The sequence below is a fragment of the Melanotaenia boesemani genome, chromosome 2 (assembly GCF_017639745.1).
Source record: "Melanotaenia boesemani isolate fMelBoe1 chromosome 2, fMelBoe1.pri, whole genome shotgun sequence".
NCBI lineage: Eukaryota > Metazoa > Chordata > Actinopteri > Atheriniformes > Melanotaeniidae > Melanotaenia > Melanotaenia boesemani.
The window spans coordinates 38711469-38730016 of NC_055683.1; the positions used below are offsets into that span (position 1 = coordinate 38711469).

The 18548-nt window shown below is 41.9% G+C and overlaps 3 long non-coding RNA genes across 5 annotated transcripts; all 3 read right to left on the minus strand.

The window, feature by feature from the left end:
- Positions 1-760: 760 nt before the first annotated feature.
- On the minus strand, positions 761-3943 carry LOC121651795. 3 transcript variants are annotated; one of them, XR_006012494.1, is made up of 6 exons: positions 3750-3943; positions 3133-3319; positions 2147-2352; positions 1426-1846; positions 1147-1327; positions 761-1008 (listed from the first exon to the last, which is right to left on the minus strand). It is a non-coding gene; the product is annotated as an uncharacterized LOC121651795 (long non-coding RNA). The 3 variants fall into 3 exon arrangements; XR_006012491.1 differs by lacking the exon at positions 3750-3943 and having other exon boundaries at positions 3133-3411; XR_006012492.1 differs by lacking the exon at positions 3750-3943 and having other exon boundaries at positions 3120-3411.
- Positions 3944-6009: 2066 nt separating this feature from the next.
- LOC121651805 lies at positions 6010-8138 on the minus strand. Its single transcript, XR_006012495.1, has 3 exons — positions 7219-8138; positions 7076-7139; positions 6010-6389 (listed from the first exon to the last, which is right to left on the minus strand). It is a non-coding gene; the product is annotated as an uncharacterized LOC121651805 (long non-coding RNA).
- A 5844-nt stretch (positions 8139-13982) lies between these two features.
- Positions 13983-15422, minus strand: LOC121651811. Its single transcript, XR_006012496.1, has 3 exons — positions 15193-15422; positions 15050-15113; positions 13983-14362 (listed from the first exon to the last, which is right to left on the minus strand). It is a non-coding gene; the product is annotated as an uncharacterized LOC121651811 (long non-coding RNA).
- Between the last annotated feature and the right edge of the window lie 3126 nt (positions 15423-18548).

The window sequence follows — 18548 nt, forward strand, 5'->3', positions numbered from 1 at the left end:
GTTTCATGTAAATGTGAGTTTCATCAGACTGAAAGTTCTGCTTCGTCATTGCCGAGCTGTCCAGCTCCAGTCCTCCAAGGCTGAACTTGTGCAGGTTTTAAGAGATTTCCTTCACCAGCACACCTAATTCACTTTAAATGGCTTTTCTCTGCAGCTTGTTTTTAAAGTTCTGCCAAAGCATGTTGAGCCATTAACCTGATTCAGGTGTGCTGCAGCAGAAACATCCAAAACCTGCAGGATAGTGGCCCCTGATGAGCAGCCTGGGAGACCCCGTCTATTGTAAACTTCATTCCAGTTTGTTGCAAAGCCAGAAGATTCTTTCACTTAGTGGCTCATGTGGATTTTACATCATTGTACAGTAAAAATAAAGCAGTAAGACTTAATGAACCCTAAAACTTTTCCCAAAACATAAAAACTACAAACAAACAAAAGAAGAAGTATTTCAAAGTGTTTGTTGGTTGATCCGTTTGAAAAGCAGGAGATAAAATCAAGAGGAAAATAGTGAGCTGTAGATAAATTTAAAAGTGGAATAGTGTCTGACTAAAAAGCTGCAGTGAAGTTCGATTTCAACATTACTTGCAGAAAGCAGCTGAAAATGTGAAGCGTTCTTCACATCTATTAACTTCAGTTTGACAAATATGCAGCAGGTTTGTATTTATTGTACAAAATCACATAAAAACAAGAGAAAAGAAGAAAAGTTTCACGTTGCTTTGTGTCATTAACTGAACATGAACTTGACCTTAACACAGAACACTTTGATCCAGACCTGTACACATATTACGCTGGGCTAAAACCAAGGGTCCCGCCCACCGCAGAGCCCCTGTTTTCCTGAAGGTCTCCGTATGAGGTCTGCAGCGTAGCTTCAAGCAGTTAGTGCAGCTGTTTGCAGCGGCAGCTTTGCAGCTTCCTGAATCCTCCTCTTTGTGGAGGAGAGAACCCAGTCGGTGAAGGAGTGTTGGCTCCTGTGGAAAAGGCGAGGATCGTTCCCAGTTTCTGTTCCTTCCTCATCTGGTGGAAAAGGAAGAAAGAAACTGGACAATAAACAGAAAGCAGAACATCTCTTACTATTCTAAACTGACACACAACGACCAGATGCAGCTAAATATTTCAGTTAGAAGAAGAAATGGTCAAATTCCATGGATTTACTTCTGCGTGTGTCTCCAGAAAGGAAGAACTTCCTCAGCAGCTTCTGTTGCTGCCAGCTGGAGATGGCGGATAATGAAAAGACTGTCGGCCACATCAGCTGAGAGGCTGCAGGAGACCAGCACAGAAGAGCTGAGCTTGGATTTAGTCCAGCACACCAAGTGTTTTCAGTCCATCTCTGAATCTAAGACAGAGACAGACAGATTGAAGAGGTTTTTATTGGTTTAAAAAGAAAAAACTCAAATAAAATTTAGTAAAAATGCATAAAAAGACGACATTTACACGTTAAACTGAAAAGTATGTGAAAAGTCAGCAGTTGGTTTCTTTAAAAGCTGTGTTGTCCAGACTTTGGTGATCGGCATCTCTGTAGAGCAGCAGATTCCCTCATTATTAGATCTCAGTCAAATTCCAGAGCAAAGCCCCACATTTACTCCTCGCTAGAAATTTAACACGTCTTCAGTTTGTTCATAGACACAAAGTTTAAAGAAAGTTCATGAAGAGCTGACGTTACAAAGATTAGTGCTGACTGACAATGTTTAGCTTGTTTCACCAAGAGAGCAGAACATCCCAGAATCCGCTGTGTTGGTCTGATGGACACAACTTTCCATTTCTAGACTTTGTGTATCAGATCTGCATCCAGCTGCTGTCCAGCTGCAGTTTGGCTGAAATCAGTCTGTTGCCACATGCCGTCAGAAACTCTAGGCTGGAAAACATCAAGTACAATGTAGAAAAGTTTCAAGTAAACAGTCCTTAAAAAACACAACAACAACAAACTTATTAATGCACAACACGCAGCTCCAATAAAGCAGCGACACATCTGCTTGTTTTCCATCCTTCATGAGGACATGACTCAGCAGGTCTATCGTCAATAACATGAGTCAGCAGGAATTTACCACATGTACTTTATTAATTACTACATGAATCATGAAGGTAAATCCATGTCAGTAGTCAGTACAGCACGTTTCCACACTGATAGAAAGAACAATGACATATAAGTGCAGACCTGACATCAGCTGACAGCTTCCCTCCAAAGGCGTCTCTTATTGGTTCAGGAACTCCGTTGGTCCCAGATTTCTGGAATTCAGATCCGTTCAGTTCATGCCCTCGTTCAGCAGCTTCTGCTTTGTGCCACGTTTGATGACGGAACAGCTGGATGTCCCGGAAGAAGGACGACGTCCTTGTTTCCAGTATCATGATCCTGATTTTAGCCTGAAAATAGAACACATTCATTTTATAGTTAATATTTGATGTTTGTAGAAAGTTCCCACAGTTGTTAAATGTTAAATGAATCATGCAAACCGTCACTAACTAAATCAAACTCTAGCCAGTGTAAATACTTTGAGACGTCCTCATGTTGCCGTGGTTACGGACGGAGCAAACGGCCGCTAGTTGTGTTAAACACACACTCAGCTCCAACAGTGATGTGACTGGACTGATGGAAGCAGTTTCCAGAACTCTTTATCTGAACTGACAGAAACATGTTTGATAAAACTCAGCCTAAAAGAAAAGTCACTTTTCTTTGTGTTTTACTAAAAGACTAAAAATAAAAGAGCAGCTTCATTTTACCAGCTTTATTTTTATCCCATCAGCTTGTGAAGAAACTAATTATGTAACGTGTGATCCAGATAAGTGGTGGAAAGACGACTGTAACAGCTGCTCTGGTGAGGAGAGTGTGTTATTAAAATAGTCCCATTAACTGGGGCAGGAAGAATGGAGCAGACCCCCAACTGGACCGGGTCTAGAGTCTGCAGGTTATTAGGTGTGAACGCAGCCTCCAGCAAAGAAAGACTTTCTGTCCTCTGACAACATGTCATACAACACGTTCTTCCCCAGCTGCCACTGCTGATGCTTCTATGACTCTCAGAAGTGTGTTTCTCTTTAATGGGAGCAGCAGCACAGCCTGCAGCTACATGAGCAAACACACACTACAGGACGGACTTAGTCCACTGGAACTAACACTTGGAGATTCTATTCACATTTTATTTTCACCTTTTCCTCGGTCGGGACGTCCAGCTGCCAAAGTGTTTGTGAGTCTTGTGTCTTAAAGACCGTGGCGACCCTCCGGTCCAGGTCTTGAGTACATGCCTGGACTGCTGAGGCTTTAGGTCTGAAGAGTTCTCTCATCTGATGCTGGACCCGGTCTGAGTTTTATTAGGGACGGATGAACCGTCCTCTGCTGCTCAAGAGACCAACACAACCATGTCATGATGAAAGATTTCTGAAACCACTGCGTCTCATTTCTTCCATCCATGTCAGGCGGGAACTAGAGACGACCTGCTTCTCAGCCAATCACAGCGCAGCATAAACTGCCTGCCTTTTCCACCAAACTCCTTCTGTTTCCACCAAATCTTTCCTCACATACACACACACTCTTCTTCTACATACATGTTCTATTCTTACATACAGATATTACCGTATTAACTACGTCCACTGAATTAGAGAAAATAAATGAAAGAGGGAAAGAAAATGTGAGCATGTGAGAGTAAGAATATATGTACAGTATGTGAGAGAGAAAATGTGTGTATGTGTGAATAAAACTGTGTGTGTGTGAGGATGAATTATGGTCTATACAGCTCCTCATACCTGTCTGTCCACTTCTACCTCACCTGTCTAGTTTCCTCCTGTCAGCAGCATCTTTTCATCTCCTCCATCATGTCCTCACTGAGGAGTCTCATATTAAAGTAGAAGCAGGTCAAAGTGGTGATTGGTCTCTTAGAGGCTGGGGGTGAAAGCTTCTCACACACAAGGAGCTCAGACATTTCATTCATTCCCCTCATGTTTGATGAAGCTGCTTAAAAACAGTCAGATGTAGAAGAGAAGGGATTAGATGGAGACAGAAGCCAAACCTGACCCCCCTCCTCCTTTCAGAGTGGAGCCTATTGGAGAGCGATGGCTGAGACCAGGTCTGAGAAAGTGTGTGTGTGTGTTTTCATTGGATTCATCACTTTCAAAGTCAGCATCAAAGTGTCAATAGATCAACACCTGAATCTGGATTGGTTCTGTTCTCTCCATCAGATTCCTGGAAAGTCAATGGAAGCAAACACGGTGAACAGGAAGCTCCACCTGTCTGACAACAACAGGAAGTTTCCATTAGTGGACGTCCCTCAGTCATGTCCTGATCATCCAGTCAGATGTGATGGCGCCCTCTTCAGGTTCTGTGTGGAAATGTTCTGACTGCTCGCTGTTACTGGGATGTTAGTGGAGAGGAGACGTTTGTCAGTGAGTTCCAGAGGAACCAGAAGGAGAGGAACCAGTAAAGACGGCGTGTTGGGAGGAAATGAATCCTCATGGAGTCTGAGCTGCTCTCATCGTCATGGTTACGCTGTCCCTCACAATAACAGATGAACAGCGTGTCCTCCTCCTCAGTCTCCAGCAGTAGCAGCGTATGTGGAGCGTCCTGCTGGAACTCTGTCCTTCTACAGAGTCTCCTCTGACTCTGATCTTCCTCCACATCTTCATCAGCACCTTCATCATCCTCTGCTTCCTGGGTTTGGCTTCTTGTTCAGCTTGTTTTCTTCCTCAGTGTTTGTGTTGTGTAAAGAGTTTGATCCTGTCAGACATTATTAACCAGAGTTCAGTCTGGAAGCGTCTGTCTTCTTCAGAAACAGCCTTTCAGATTCACGTATGAAACTCTTCTAGATGATTCCTTGGATGTTTCCTGTTTTCCCTCCTTTAAAGATAGAAGCTGGGATTCTTCCAGGATCAACTGGACATGGTTTGTGTTTAGTTCTTGTCAGTTTCACTTCATGATGCTGGAAATGAAAATCCTCCCAGTGCGTCGCTCTGTTTGCCTCATTCTGTCCTTCATTTGACTTTTTCACTCTTTCACATGTTGAATTAGAGATTTTTTCACATCAGAAAGAGTTTCTGAAACAAAAAGTCGAAGGTTCAGTTTTCCCATTCTGTCTCCAGATGTTTGACTTTGGATTAAATTCTTCAAACTCCACATTTCAAATAAACTTTCATGAATCTGTTTTCAGTCAGCAGGTGAATTTTAAATGTTTGAGCTGAAAACTTTCACTGTTTGATTTAAATGTAGTTTATCAGCTTCAGTCAGCTTCATGTTTCTTTAAGTGAAGATTTTGATGCTTTTATTTGAACATTCCTGACTTTCTTACAGGGATAATTGAAGGTTGGAGCTTCTACCTCACCTGGCAGTAAAAGCTGAACCTGCATGAACCATCAGGGAGTTTAAAGATGGAAAAGCAGCTCATTTGTGCACATTGAAATAATTCAGACCTTTAAGGCCTTTGTGAAGTATTGATGCATGTAGCGGCTCAAACAGGGAGAGCAGCTGCTAATCCTGCCATCACCTCAACCAGAGTTTACACTTCAGAGCTAAACTAGAAACTTCTGCCATTTCTACACAATCAAGCCAACAGTGATGCTGAAGCAGAAGAGCTCATTTCTGACAAACCTTTACACGGAAAAGAACCAGCGACACTAAACCAGCAGAGGAAGTCTGAGGAAACCTTTTAGAAACACTCAGCTTCTAAAATCAGCTTCAACATGAATCACTGATGGGATTAAAAGATGTTTCCATCAGCAGCAGGAACAACAGTTTCCTGCACTTTGTTCTGATTCTAGCTGCCATTTTATCATAGAAAGAAGAGCCAGCAGGACCTGAGACTGGACTCATGAGACTGGACCGCTGTAGCCATGCACACACAGCTGGATGATGCAGATGTTAGAGGGAACGATGGAGACTCAGAGGAGAAAAAGCTTTGATCCTCTGAGTTCAGAGCTCATCTCATGGCTGTTTGAAGGCTCATCATGATCTAAATGTAACCCACTTCTGAGTATGTACACGTCGCCACTAGGTTCGTAGGAGCTATGAGTAAAAGTAATAATCAAGGGACACCAGCATAGGTTACGAAAAACAACGTTTAGTTCTAAAATTATTTGAACAGTGCACAAATAACAATGCCTATGGGCCCTTTAACAATAAAATAAAATAAATTGTCCTTCCAAAGGTTTTGGTTCAGAATTGTTTGTTATGGATCCAAAGTTCAAGTCAGATAAGTCAGGGTAAAATAGTCAAGTCAAGAGTGTATTCAGTGTGGCTCCTGTTGGTGTCAATTCTTGGGATTGGCACAATCCTACCACAACCTCAGCTGAAGGATGTGGCGATGATGATCAGAGTTCTGCTGGGAGGCTCGCCATCTACTGCTCGCTGGTTAATCTCGTCGACACAAGGACTGAAGCTTCATCAAGTTTTTTTTCCAACCAATATGAAAAGACCTGACCTGCATTAATAAAACAGGTTATAGTCTAAGTTCTTCCATAATAACGATCAACTAGATTCATTCAAAGTGTTGTACAACATATTATCTGTCCTTTTCCAATAGGGATATAACAATATAGGATACAGGTAGGTAACCAGTTATTTCCACAATAAAGTTTCAGGGTCAGAATAAACCATTTTAACCAACTGTAATAACAGTTAAATAAAATAACATTTTTCCAGTGAATTAATATAAACAAATTAGCCTTTTAATGTAATTTGTTCTCCTCCATATGTAGTGTCTCTTTTCTTTTAACCCCTTTTACATAGGATTTTAGATTTAAATAAAATAAATTTAATACATTGTTTTTAAATTGACAAAAGTAACATAAATTACAGCTGTGCTGCTTTTAACCTCTCCACTTTGTATGGCTTTTGATCCTTAGTCACATTGGAAAAATGACTAGGTGTTTCACAGTGTAAAAGTATCTCAATGCGCTTATCTTAGTAATACAGGACTTGTTAACCGTTCCTGATACATTAACACAAGTTTTCTTTCAAAAGTTCACGTAAGTGCTTTTTTTAGTAAATTACATTCATTATAAACACATAAAATACACAAAAAATATCCTTAATGGCAGCTGGCATGGTCACCACGTGTTGTTTCCACATACACACACATTAAGAGCATAGCAGAAGCTAGCTTACCAATGGGGGTTTCTACAGAGGAGTCTGGAACAGTTAAGGTGGCTCTTCGGAGACTCTCCAACTTCTATAACAGGACTTCAATCAGTTTACAACACTAACGACATTAAATCTTAATATCAGTGAAAAATAACACGTTTTGATACCTTTTTCTCTCACTCTCCTGTTTCCACGAGGGAAACAACACCAGAGTCTCGTTTGCGCATTTTCGATGTTAAGCTACTGCAGGTATCTTTGCGCATTACTTCCGGTTTTACCAAATAAAGTCCCGGTTTTCAAAATAAAAACACACAAGTATTCACAATCATGAAATTAAAAAAAATAATGATAAGAAAAGGACATAAATCATTACTTTAACCCACTTTTAGGCGGGTTACACCCTCCCCCTCTTAATTAACATGAGTCCCTTCATGTGCTTACAAGGGTAGGGGCACCTTCAAAAGTTTCCACTAAAGCTTTGTTAAACCCATCAAGTATAGTTTGTGCAAATGAAATCAAGGGTTTACCAAGCTGTGGGTATGTAAACTTAACAGGTGGTTTTCTCAACCGTTCAGATCTGCGAATTTGGTCTGCAGTATGATTGTTAGGGTTATCAGGATCAGCTAGATCTGAGTCTCTGGCATCTTGTTCAGTTTCGTCCATTCCGGGGGTCTGACTCTTTTCAGTAGACTCTTCAACTCTCTCTGAGGTTTTGGGTTGAGAAGAATCGTCTGTTATGTCATGTTCCATTTCAGTGGTTTCATTTTCTTTCCCATTTTCAGGTTCCAGTTCATTGTGTGTCACATCCGGTAAGTGTCCATCCAGGTTTGTATTTTGTTTTTCCACAGGTTGATCCAGGATTTCAGGTGGTAAGTTCTTGGATATATTTTCAGATAACTCAACATTTGTAGTGTTTGCATCTGAATGTCCATTGTTTGGTTGGATAATCCTCATGGTTGTTTCGATTGTTGTCGGATAGTAACTTGGACTATAGTCATCATCATCATCAGAATCAGGGGAATTTTCCTCTGGAGAGATGGAGTTTCGCCTTGTTTTGGGTTTTGAGGCTTGTTTTGGTTTTGTTATCTCCTCGCCCTCCTCTGATAGCAATCCACAAGGAAGTAATAAATCACGGTGGAGTGTGCGCAATGGTCCTTCCTGACCCTTAGGACTGACTGTATACACAGGCATATCTCCGGCTTTCTTTCGGACAACATAAATGGTGGACTCCCACCGATCGGCGAGTTTATGCTTGCCACAAAAACGGAGATTGCGCACTAGGACTCTGTCACCTATGTCAAGTGTTGACTCTCTTACTTGCATGTCGAATCGGCGCTTGTTCTTGTCGGCGATTTTCTTAGCATTAGCAGATGCTAACTGATAACTTTCTTCCAAGTATGTTTTAAGGTTTCTCTCATACTGTGAGTGAGACATGTCTGGATCTTTCTTGACTGGTAGACCGAATGCAATGTCTATGGGTAGTCTAGGTTGGCGTCCAAACATTAACTGATAGGGTGAAAACCCAGTGACGTCACTCCTTGTGCAGTTATACGCATGAGTGAGAGGTCGGACAAACTTGTGCCACCTAGTTTTTTCTTTGTCCTTGAGCGTACCCAACATACCAAGCAACGTACGGTTATACCGCTCGACGGGATTGCCGCGAGGATGGTAGGGGCTTGTTCTCACTTTCCTTATGCCGACCAAGGTGCACAACTCCTTGATGACTTGTGACTCAAAGTCGCGGCCCTGGTCACTATGAAGACGCTCGGGGAATCCGTAATGGACAAAAAACTGCTCCCATAGGCATTTGGCCACAGTTAAGGCTTTTTGATTCCTTGTTGGAATGGCGGTTGCATATTTCGTGAAGTGATCAGTTATGACCAGAATGTCCTTGAAATTATTGCTGTCAGGTTCAATGGACAAAAAGTCCATACAGACGAGTTCCATCGGGCGGCTTGTCTGTATGTTGACTAATGGTGCGGCTTTGTCAGGTTGACTCTTCCTTTTAACGCACCTCGGACAGCTTTTGATCTTGGACTCCACATCATGAGACATCTTTGGCCAATAAAAGCGAGATCTGGTTAGCTCAAGGGTCCTTTCGGCTCCTAAATGGCCCATTTCATCATGTAGGCTATGAAGTACAGGATTTCTCAGGGGTTTGGGTAGGACAAGCTGGTAAACTGTTTTGTTTTCACACTGTCTTTTCCGATACAGCAGAGTGTCTCTCATTTCAAATCGACTCATTTCTTTGAGCATCAGCTGGAGTTCAGAGCGGTTAACACCAGCAGGGGCTGGTTCGTGTGACTCACACAACTGTATGATTACACTGATAGCTGGATCTGCTCGCTGTAACTCAGCTATCTCAGCTTCACTGTACTTAGGGATGGTGGAAAGACCACTAAGAGTTTCATCATCTGAAAACACTGAGGGAATAGCATCTGGATGCACAGCGAGTGACTCAATGCAACATGGGAACAGTTCAGGTTCATTTTGGAAAACAGTGTGGAGTTGACATGCAGCTTGGACAACGTTCACCGGTGCAAGATGGTGTGAGGTGAACTCATGTATTCTTTGGCTCTCCTCTTGAGATGCACTGTCACTAGTTAGTTCGCCATGTGGTCTCCTTGACAGGCCATCGGCATCCTGGTTTTGCTTGCCTGCACGATATTTGATGTCAAACGAGAACGTAGACAAGGCTGCTAACCAGCGGTAACTAGTAGCATCTAGTTTGGCTTTGGTTAGAACATACCGCAACGGGTTGTTATCAGTGATGACTGTGAAAGCATTTCCATATAAGTAGTCATGAAATTTTTCTGTGATAGCCCATTTTAAGGCTAAAAATTCCAGCTTATGGGCTGGATAGCGGGCTTCACACTGTGAGAGACCCCTACTTGCATACGCAATGACGCGGGTCTGGCCATCCTGCTCTTGATATAAAGCTGCGCCAAGTCCTGTTGTGCTCGCGTCCGTATGAACCACATAAGGCAATCTGGGATTTGCGAACCCCAAGACTGGCGCTGATGTTAGTTTTTCAATGATCAGGTCAAAAGCTTCTTGGCAGTTTTGGGTCCACCTTTCTCCGAAAGGTTCTTTGGGATTATGGTACTTGGCAGCTACTTTGGGGATTTTAGCGCCTTTATGCACAGGAGGGTAGCCAGCTGTGAGGTTGGTTAAGGGCTTTACTATTTTAGAATATCCCTCCACGAATCTGCGATAGTACCCGGAGAACCCAAGAAATGACCTAAGGTCTTTTAAGGTCTGAGGTCTTGGCCAGGTCTTAAGAGCTTCCGTCTTCTGGGGATCTGTCTCAACTCCATTTCGCGACACAATATGGCCCAAGTAACGGACTGATGTTTGAAAGAAACGGCACTTCTCTGGTGATAACTTTAAACCGTTCTCTCTCAAGCGGGACAGAACGTTCATGAGACGGGTTTCATGTTCCTCCAGGGTTCTTGAAAAGACAATAATGTCATCTAGGAACACAAGTACTTCGCGCAGGTTGATGTCCCCCATGCACTTTTCCATTAAGCGCTGAAAAGTGCTCGGCGCGTTTGTGATTCCCTGAGGCATACGATTCCACTCCCAAAAACCTAGAGGGCACACGAATGCTGTCTTTGCTTTGTCGCTCTCAGTCATCTCTATTTGGTAGTACCCACTCTTCAGGTCCATTACTGAAAACCATTGAGAACCGCTCAGGGCTGAGAAGGACTCCTCAAGGTTCGGTAATGCATACGCATCCTTGATCGTTTGCATGTTTAATCTCCGGTAGTCTACACATAATCTGACATCACCATTCTTCTTCTTGACTACAACTATAGGCGATGCAAAAGGGGATTGTGATTCACGAACGATGCCAGCCTCAAGAAGAGACTGCAGGTGACGCCTCACTGCATCATAATCTTGAGGATGAATGGGACGTGGGCGTTGTTTGAAAGGAGTCTCATCCTTTAAGTTGATTGAATGTTTCACTTTTGTTGCATGTCCATAGTCGAGATCGTGATGTGAGAATATGTCGGAGAAAGTGTTTAACTTGTCTGTCATGCGAGTTTTCCACTCCTCGGGAAGTGAGTCACCAAAGTCAAAACTGAGGTTTGAACTTGGGGGGTTGATTGTCTGGTTAGTGGACTGTTGTTGGCTACTACAACTAGCAGTGTTTTGAGTTGACACTATTTCTTTAACAGCACTGAGTTCACCAATGATACACCTAACAGGTAGGTAAATGTCTCGATCAGTTTCATTCCTTACTACTAAAGGTATTTTGTAAGGGGACTCTCTTGGAATGTTAAGGAGGCAACATTCCACAAAAATTCCCCCAGGTAAGTATGACATGGTAGGTTGCTCCAGTAAGACACATGTTTCATTGTTTATATTGTCAAAATGTGCATAACCTTCTAGCATTACTTTTTCACCAGCAGGGATTACACTTGGTTCAGTGTTTTTTAGATTGACAAAACCTAGTCTGCCATCTAAACTTTGCTTGTGTCTGATTTGTAAGGTTCTCAGAACTTGGTGATAGCCACAGTAAGCGCTATTTTGAGATGTAGTGTCATCACAGAACTGTTGGTACAGTGGGTCGAGAGTGTTAGTCCCAACTAACAATGGGGTGAGACTGTTGGACCTTACATCTGGAACTATGAGGGCAAGCGTTTCGATTTCAGGCTCACTGTCAATGAACTCCCTTGGGAACTGGAGTGTGACTTTAACATACCCCAGGTATGGCACTGACTGACCGTTTGCCCCTTCGATCTCTAGTAAGTCAGCAACTGGGTGAATGGTCTGATCTGAGAGGTAACGATTATAGAAAGACAATGACATGGTTGTTACCTGAGACCCAGTATCAAGTAATGAATTGCACTCATGCCCATTAGCTTTGATGTTAGCTGTACTTTTGCTACCAACTAGCCCTTTGGGTAAGGTTCTGGTTTTTGTTACTTTGTGCTCTTTTAACTTTGCTCTTGCTTTTGGTTCAGCGGTTGGACCTTCAGGTTTGTTTGTCTCCATTTGCCCCTCAATGGAAACACTGTCTAGTTTAAATGCTTGTCTGGTGTTGGATTTTCTTTTTCTCATGCTTGTTGTTTCTCTTTTAGCAGAGTTCTTTTTGTAGACACTAATGTGGGATTGGGAGCATCATTACAACTTGCGGCAATATGGCCGTCCTCGCCACACCGAAAGCAGTACCATGGCTTTGGCTTTGGTTTAGCCGTTACAGGTGTGGCTTCTGAGGAAAGTTTAGGGGTTGGTGTCTTTTTGTAAATAGGTCTCTCTTTTTGTTTGTCTTTTTCCTTTTTCTTTGAGGGTTTGCTTGCAACAGACAGCTGTTGGGTAGGACTTGAGAGGGCAGCAATCTGAGCCTGGAGTTCCACAATTTGCTTCTGAAGCTGTTGCACAGCAGGAGGTTGGGCAGAAAAAGACTGAGGTGGATCATAGGCATCTCCAAGATATGCCTCATGTGCATGCGCTGCAGCTCGGACTTTTGGTTGTTGGGATCCCAAATGTTGTTTCATCCTGTTGGCTTTAGCAGTTTGTTTGTCCTCTTCTGTACGTAAAAAGAGTAAAAGCTCTGGAAAAGTAGGTGGTTTATCTTTTCGATGTTCAAGCTGGAGGTTGTTAATTAGTACATTGTTCCAGCAGCCTCTACAAAACTGCTTTAAGAGCTGCTTGTCTGAGTCTTGTGGTGAAATGGTTCCCATTTTTACGATCCGGTTCAAAAAGGTTTGCAATCTTTGAAGATAGTTAGAAGGTTTTTCGCCTGAGTTCTGATCAACATTTAGGAACTGGGCATAAAGTTCATCTCCATCTTCCACTGTAGCATAGGCTGAGTCGAGCAGGTCCAAGAAAGCTTTTGGATTTGCATGGGGACCTAGTGACTTGACTACAGTTGCAGCTGGAGGAAGTAAACTATCAACAATGCGTCTTACCAGCTGTGCACTGGAAACAGTAGGATCAGCCAAGTGGCATTCAACATTGTTTCTCCAGGTATCATAGTCGACCTCAAAGTTTGGGCAAGGGACTTTGCCGGAAAATGGTCTAAGTTTGGCTGGTGCGTGTATCTGGGAAGAGAGGTCTGAACTTTTAACTATGTGTTCGACTACCACACGCTGTACTTCAGGTGGGTTAAGATGTTCGGCAGAAGGCAAAAAAGAAGATACTGGCCTTATTTGGGTAGGCATATCATTTGCCAGGGGTGTCAGAGTAGAGCTATGGAGGTCAAGAATGGGGTTCTGCTCAGTAATGACTGAGTCTGTTTTAGTGGCATCAGGGGAGACAGGACCTATGGCTGTTTCAACAGGTGCCACGACTACGTCCTGATGTGTGTCAGACTCATCTTGCTCTTTAATAAGTCCAGTGATTCTTGTTAGCTCATCATGTAAGAGATGTTCAAAGGATTTGCCACTGAGCTTTGCAATATTGCGAAGATCAGACAGAAATGTCTTAGTGAGATCAGTACTCTTGCCACTTGAGTATACACTGGCTAAGGCTTCAATGTGAAAGACAACATCTTTATCTGTATCACTTTGTCTATCAAGGGGTAAATCTTTCTCAAGTGTCTCCACAGCAGCACCAGATGAATACTCTACAAGGATTTTTTCATGCAACTCTGAGGTTTGATCTGAAACCTTGACTATTCTGTTAATAGACCCAAATCGCTTTAAAAAGTCATGAATGTCCTCATCTACATCAGTATCTGTCAAACCTGACACAATGATGGTATTGGGAACCTTAATGCCTTCTTTTTCAATAACATCCATTTTGGCAAAAAAAATACAACAGTCAAACTCAAAGAAACTTAGAAAAGTATCTGGATTATTACCTACTCAAGCTCCTGGCTGGCTCGCCACGTTTTACCGTGTAACCCACTTCTGAGTATGTACACGTCGCCACTAGGTTCGTAGGAGCTATGAGTAAAAGTAATAATCAAGGGACACCAGCATAGGTTACGAAAAACAACGTTTAGTTCTAAAATTATTTGAACAGTGCACAAATAACAATGCCTATGGGCCCTTTAACAATAAAATAAAATAAATTGTCCTTCCAAAGGTTTTGGTTCAGAATTGTTTGTTATGGATCCAAAGTTCAAGTCAGATAAGTCAGGGTAAAATAGTCAAGTCAAGAGTGTATTCAGTGTGGCTCCTGTTGGTGTCAATTCTTGGGATTGGCACAATCCTACCACAACCTCAGCTGAAGGATGTGGCGATGATGATCAGAGTTCTGCTGGGAGGCTCGCCATCTACTGCTCGCTGGTTAATCTCGTCGACACAAGGACTGAAGCTTCATCAAGTTTTTTTTCCAACCAATATGAAAAGACCTGACCTGCATTAATAAAACAGGTTATAGTCTAAGTTCTTCCATAATAACGATCAACTAGATTCATTCAAAGTGTTGTACAACATATTATCTGTCCTTTTCCAATAGGGATATAACAATATAGGATACAGGTAGGTAACCAGTTATTTCCACAATAAAGTTTCAGGGTCAGAATAAACCATTTTAACCAACTGTAATAACAGTTAAATAAAATAACATTTTTCCAGTGAATTAATATAAACAAATTAGCCTTTTAATGTAATTTGTTCTCCTCCATATGTAGTGTCTCTTTTCTTTTAACCCCTTTTACATAGGATTTTAGATTTAAATAAAATAAATTTAATACATTGTTTTTAAATTGACAAAAGTAACATAAATTACAGCTGTGCTGCTTTTAACCTCTCCACTTTGTATGGCTTTTAATCCTTAGTCACATTGGAAAAATGACTAGGTGTTTCACAGTGTAAAAGTATCTCAATGCGCTTATCTTAGTAATACAGGACTTGTTAACCGTTCCTGATACATTAACACAAGTTTTCTTTCAAAAGTTCACGTAAGTGCTTTTTTTTAGTAAATTACATTCATTATAAACACATAAAATACACAAAAAATATCCTTAATGGCAGCTGGCATGGTCACCACGTGTTGTTTCCACATACACACACATTAAGAGCATAGCAGAAGCTAGCTTACCAATGGGGGTTTCTACAGAGGAGTCTGGAACAGTTAAGGTGGCTCTTCGGAGACTCTCCAACTTCTATAACAGGACTTCAATCAGTTTACAACACTAACGACATTAAATCTTAATATCAGTGAAAAATAACACGTTTTGATACCTTTTTCTCTCACTCTCCTGTTTCCACGAGGGAAACAACACCAGAGTCTCGTTTGCGCATTTTCGATGTTAAGCTACTGCAGGTATCTTTGCGCATTACTTCCGGTTTTACCAAATAAAGTCCCGGTTTTCAAAATAAAAACACACAAGTATTCACAATCATGAAATTAAAAGAAATAATGATAAGAAAAGGACATAAATCATTACTTTAACCCACTTTTAGGCGGGTTACATAAAGTTGGACTTAAACCTGAATCCGAGTTCAGTGTGAACAGTTCTAATGATGCTCAGATGATGCATTAATCCCAGCAGGAAAAACATCTGGAACGTTCTGGCCTTTCCATCAGATTCTTTCCTGCTATCAACATGTTGGTGCTTGTGTTGTGATGATGTGGTTTCAGACTGGAAACTTCTGGAAACTGCATCATGAAGATTCTTGTGTTCAAACTGGAACAAAGACGTGACAATAAACACATTTCATTCTCCTCCACTTCCTGTGTGTGAGCGTGACGGCCAGCCACACATGCTAATATCTCCACCTCACCACCAGTAGATTTCCACTTTCATTGTCTCTGCAAGCAGAAGTCTAAACACGATACACACTATTTCACACACCTCTTTCCTTCCTTTCATTCCTCATACCTACAACATTGAACACACCTTCACGCTGTGAGGTCAGATTATGTTCGTATTCATGTGTTTCTTTTCTTTCAGGTACCTGGGTTCAGTCTCTCCTTCCTGGTGCAGCAAAGGCCTGGTCCAGGTCTGAGGACTGATAAACTACTGCAGCTTCATTGGATTCCACCACAACCCCCCTATGACACTGCAGAGTCATTGGGGGGGTTTGGCTTCATTTTGAGGTTGGTTCAAAATGTAGTAGCCATTTTATTTCCCCTCTTTGTGTTTACTTTGGCTTTTCTAAACTGCTATTTAACTTCCTGTTTGATTGTTCAGGAAGTTTGTTTCTGTTCATTTATTCCTTCATTTCTTTCACTTCTCTTTACTTCGGATTTTCACTCTTCTTCTATTTATTTGGCCTCTTGTCAGGCTGTTTAGTTAAATCCTGGATGTGGTGACAGGTTTCAGGTTTTGGGGTAAATGAAGCAGTTTTGAAGCAAACCTGCATCCTGCTGCCTTACTGCTTGGTCCCTGACGGAGCATTAGAGGAGAAATAAACGCTGGGAGGCCTGGAAGTGGACAGGTGGGACATCAGCATGATTACAAATCCAAACTTTGGTCCTAGAGTCGGGAACAGATGGAGGAAGACGAGGAACTTTCCAGGGATAAATACATAAAAGCAACATATGGAGGCAAACACACGGCAGAAGCAGCAAATATGCAAGTTTGATGCCAAAAAGCCCCAAAAAGTGAAAGTGAACATCTAAATGAAGAAAAATAAAAACTTCTCAGTTTACTTTCTGCTTCCAAAAAGGCTCTAAAATCTACTTTCACATCCAGGAGCCGTTGCAGGGATTTCACTAAATATTTATTGTAGCTGGACATAGAATTTCACCTTAAACCAGATAATCTGAAGTTTTACATTTTATTTCCAGTGTAAAATCCACCTTTATAAAAAGATAAAAAGCAATGATTTCTCCCTCCAAAGTCATTTCTAAAGCATCTGTGACCTGGTCCCAATGACATCAGCTCAGTTTAGCTTTACAATGGTGGAAATACGCCTTCAGACAGTCTAGTGCTGCTTCATTCTGATCACATGTTCAAAGCGAACTCACTTGTAATTCCATCAAATGAAGCACAGAGCTAAAAGAAAACAGAGACGTCTGTTTGAGGCCATGAGGAGGTGGACAACTTTCCAGCAGCTGCTTTTATGTGTGAATCAAACACTTCAGGCTACTTTGTTAGCATGTATTCCTTCAGGCTGCCCACACACACATCTGAGTCTATTTAGTGGAAATACAAGTCTACTTTTCTTCAAGGCCTCAATACTGTGTCAAAGATTCCCACCGATATAAAATCCCCTGCAGGTACTATCGTCTCCCAGAGAAGGCCCCGTGGTCAAACCTCAGCTATGTGGAAGTTTCCTCTTCACTTTGCCCATGTGGGCTTTTCCCAGGATCTCTGCTTTCTTCCCAAAGTCCAGAAAGCTGCATGGTAGGTTTGCTGCTTCCAGACTGGATGTTTTAATGTGGGCATGTTTGCTTTATAACTGTTTTTACCACCTGCAGCTGGAAGCTCCAGGCCACCATGACTGTAAAGCAGAATACTGATGTTTAACCCGTTCACACTTTGTTTCAACATGGCCTCCAAAAACCAGAGTTTAAGAAGAATTTAATACTTCACGTTTTTATCACAAGCTAAATGAAAATAAAAGCTGGTTAAATGTGTCTTGTTGGTTTTTCAGCGTTCTCTCATCAGTTGTAATAAACATGTAATAAATGTGTTAAAGCAGCGAGTGTGAAAGGGAGACGGCAGCTTTGCATCAGGCTGGAACGTGCTCATAATGACAGATCAAAGCTGGAAACATCACTGACAACTTGCACCATGCAGGAATTTACTGTAAACATTTTAACTGCACATAGAAACATGCAGTTTAATAACTAATTCATCTGAGCTGAAACTGAGTCTAAATACAAGTTTTTATGACGTCTTTGAGCTGAATGGATCCACTGATTTCAGCATCAACTTTTCACTCAGCGTTTCTTCACAGGGAAAAGTAAAACATGTACAGGCCGTCTGAAAACATACTTCTACCTGGATATAAGCAATAATCCCTGTTTACTGGTCAGAATGATGCATGCTGGGAAAAACATGACCGTGGCTGGACTAAAGTGAGGCAACCTGAAAGATAAAAACATGTCAGAGTTCTTTAAAGGAAGCTTCAAAACTGAGCTTAAAGGTGCAGCGTGGAACAAAAACAAAGGTCACTGACAGAAAATGTCACATATCATCAGAAACTGCTTCTATTGGCATCTAAACACTTTACTAAAATAACATGTTTTATTCTTTTACAATGAGACGTTTATATCTACTTGGCGTACGTCCACAGACATGCAGCTGCCACATTTGTGCCACCATTTTTACTACGGTGTCTCTGAAGGGACAAACTGTGTGAAGTGAGAACCCTCTCAGCTTTAAAACTGCAGTAGCGGCTTTGTTTGATAGGGGCAGGAGCAGCGTTTGGGATAAGTAAGCTCTTAAAAGCACCATAGAAGAAGACAGTCCACATGTAGACAGTGTGGAAGTAGCTACTGTAGTGCAGTCAACGCTGCACCTGAGGCCACCAGAAACACCTGACCTGGACAGCACCAAGAGAGTCAACAGTGACGTCTATTGTTCACAATAAACCTGTTCTCTGATGTTCTCCAGGTTCTGTCCAGACAGGTCCTTCTTCTAGTG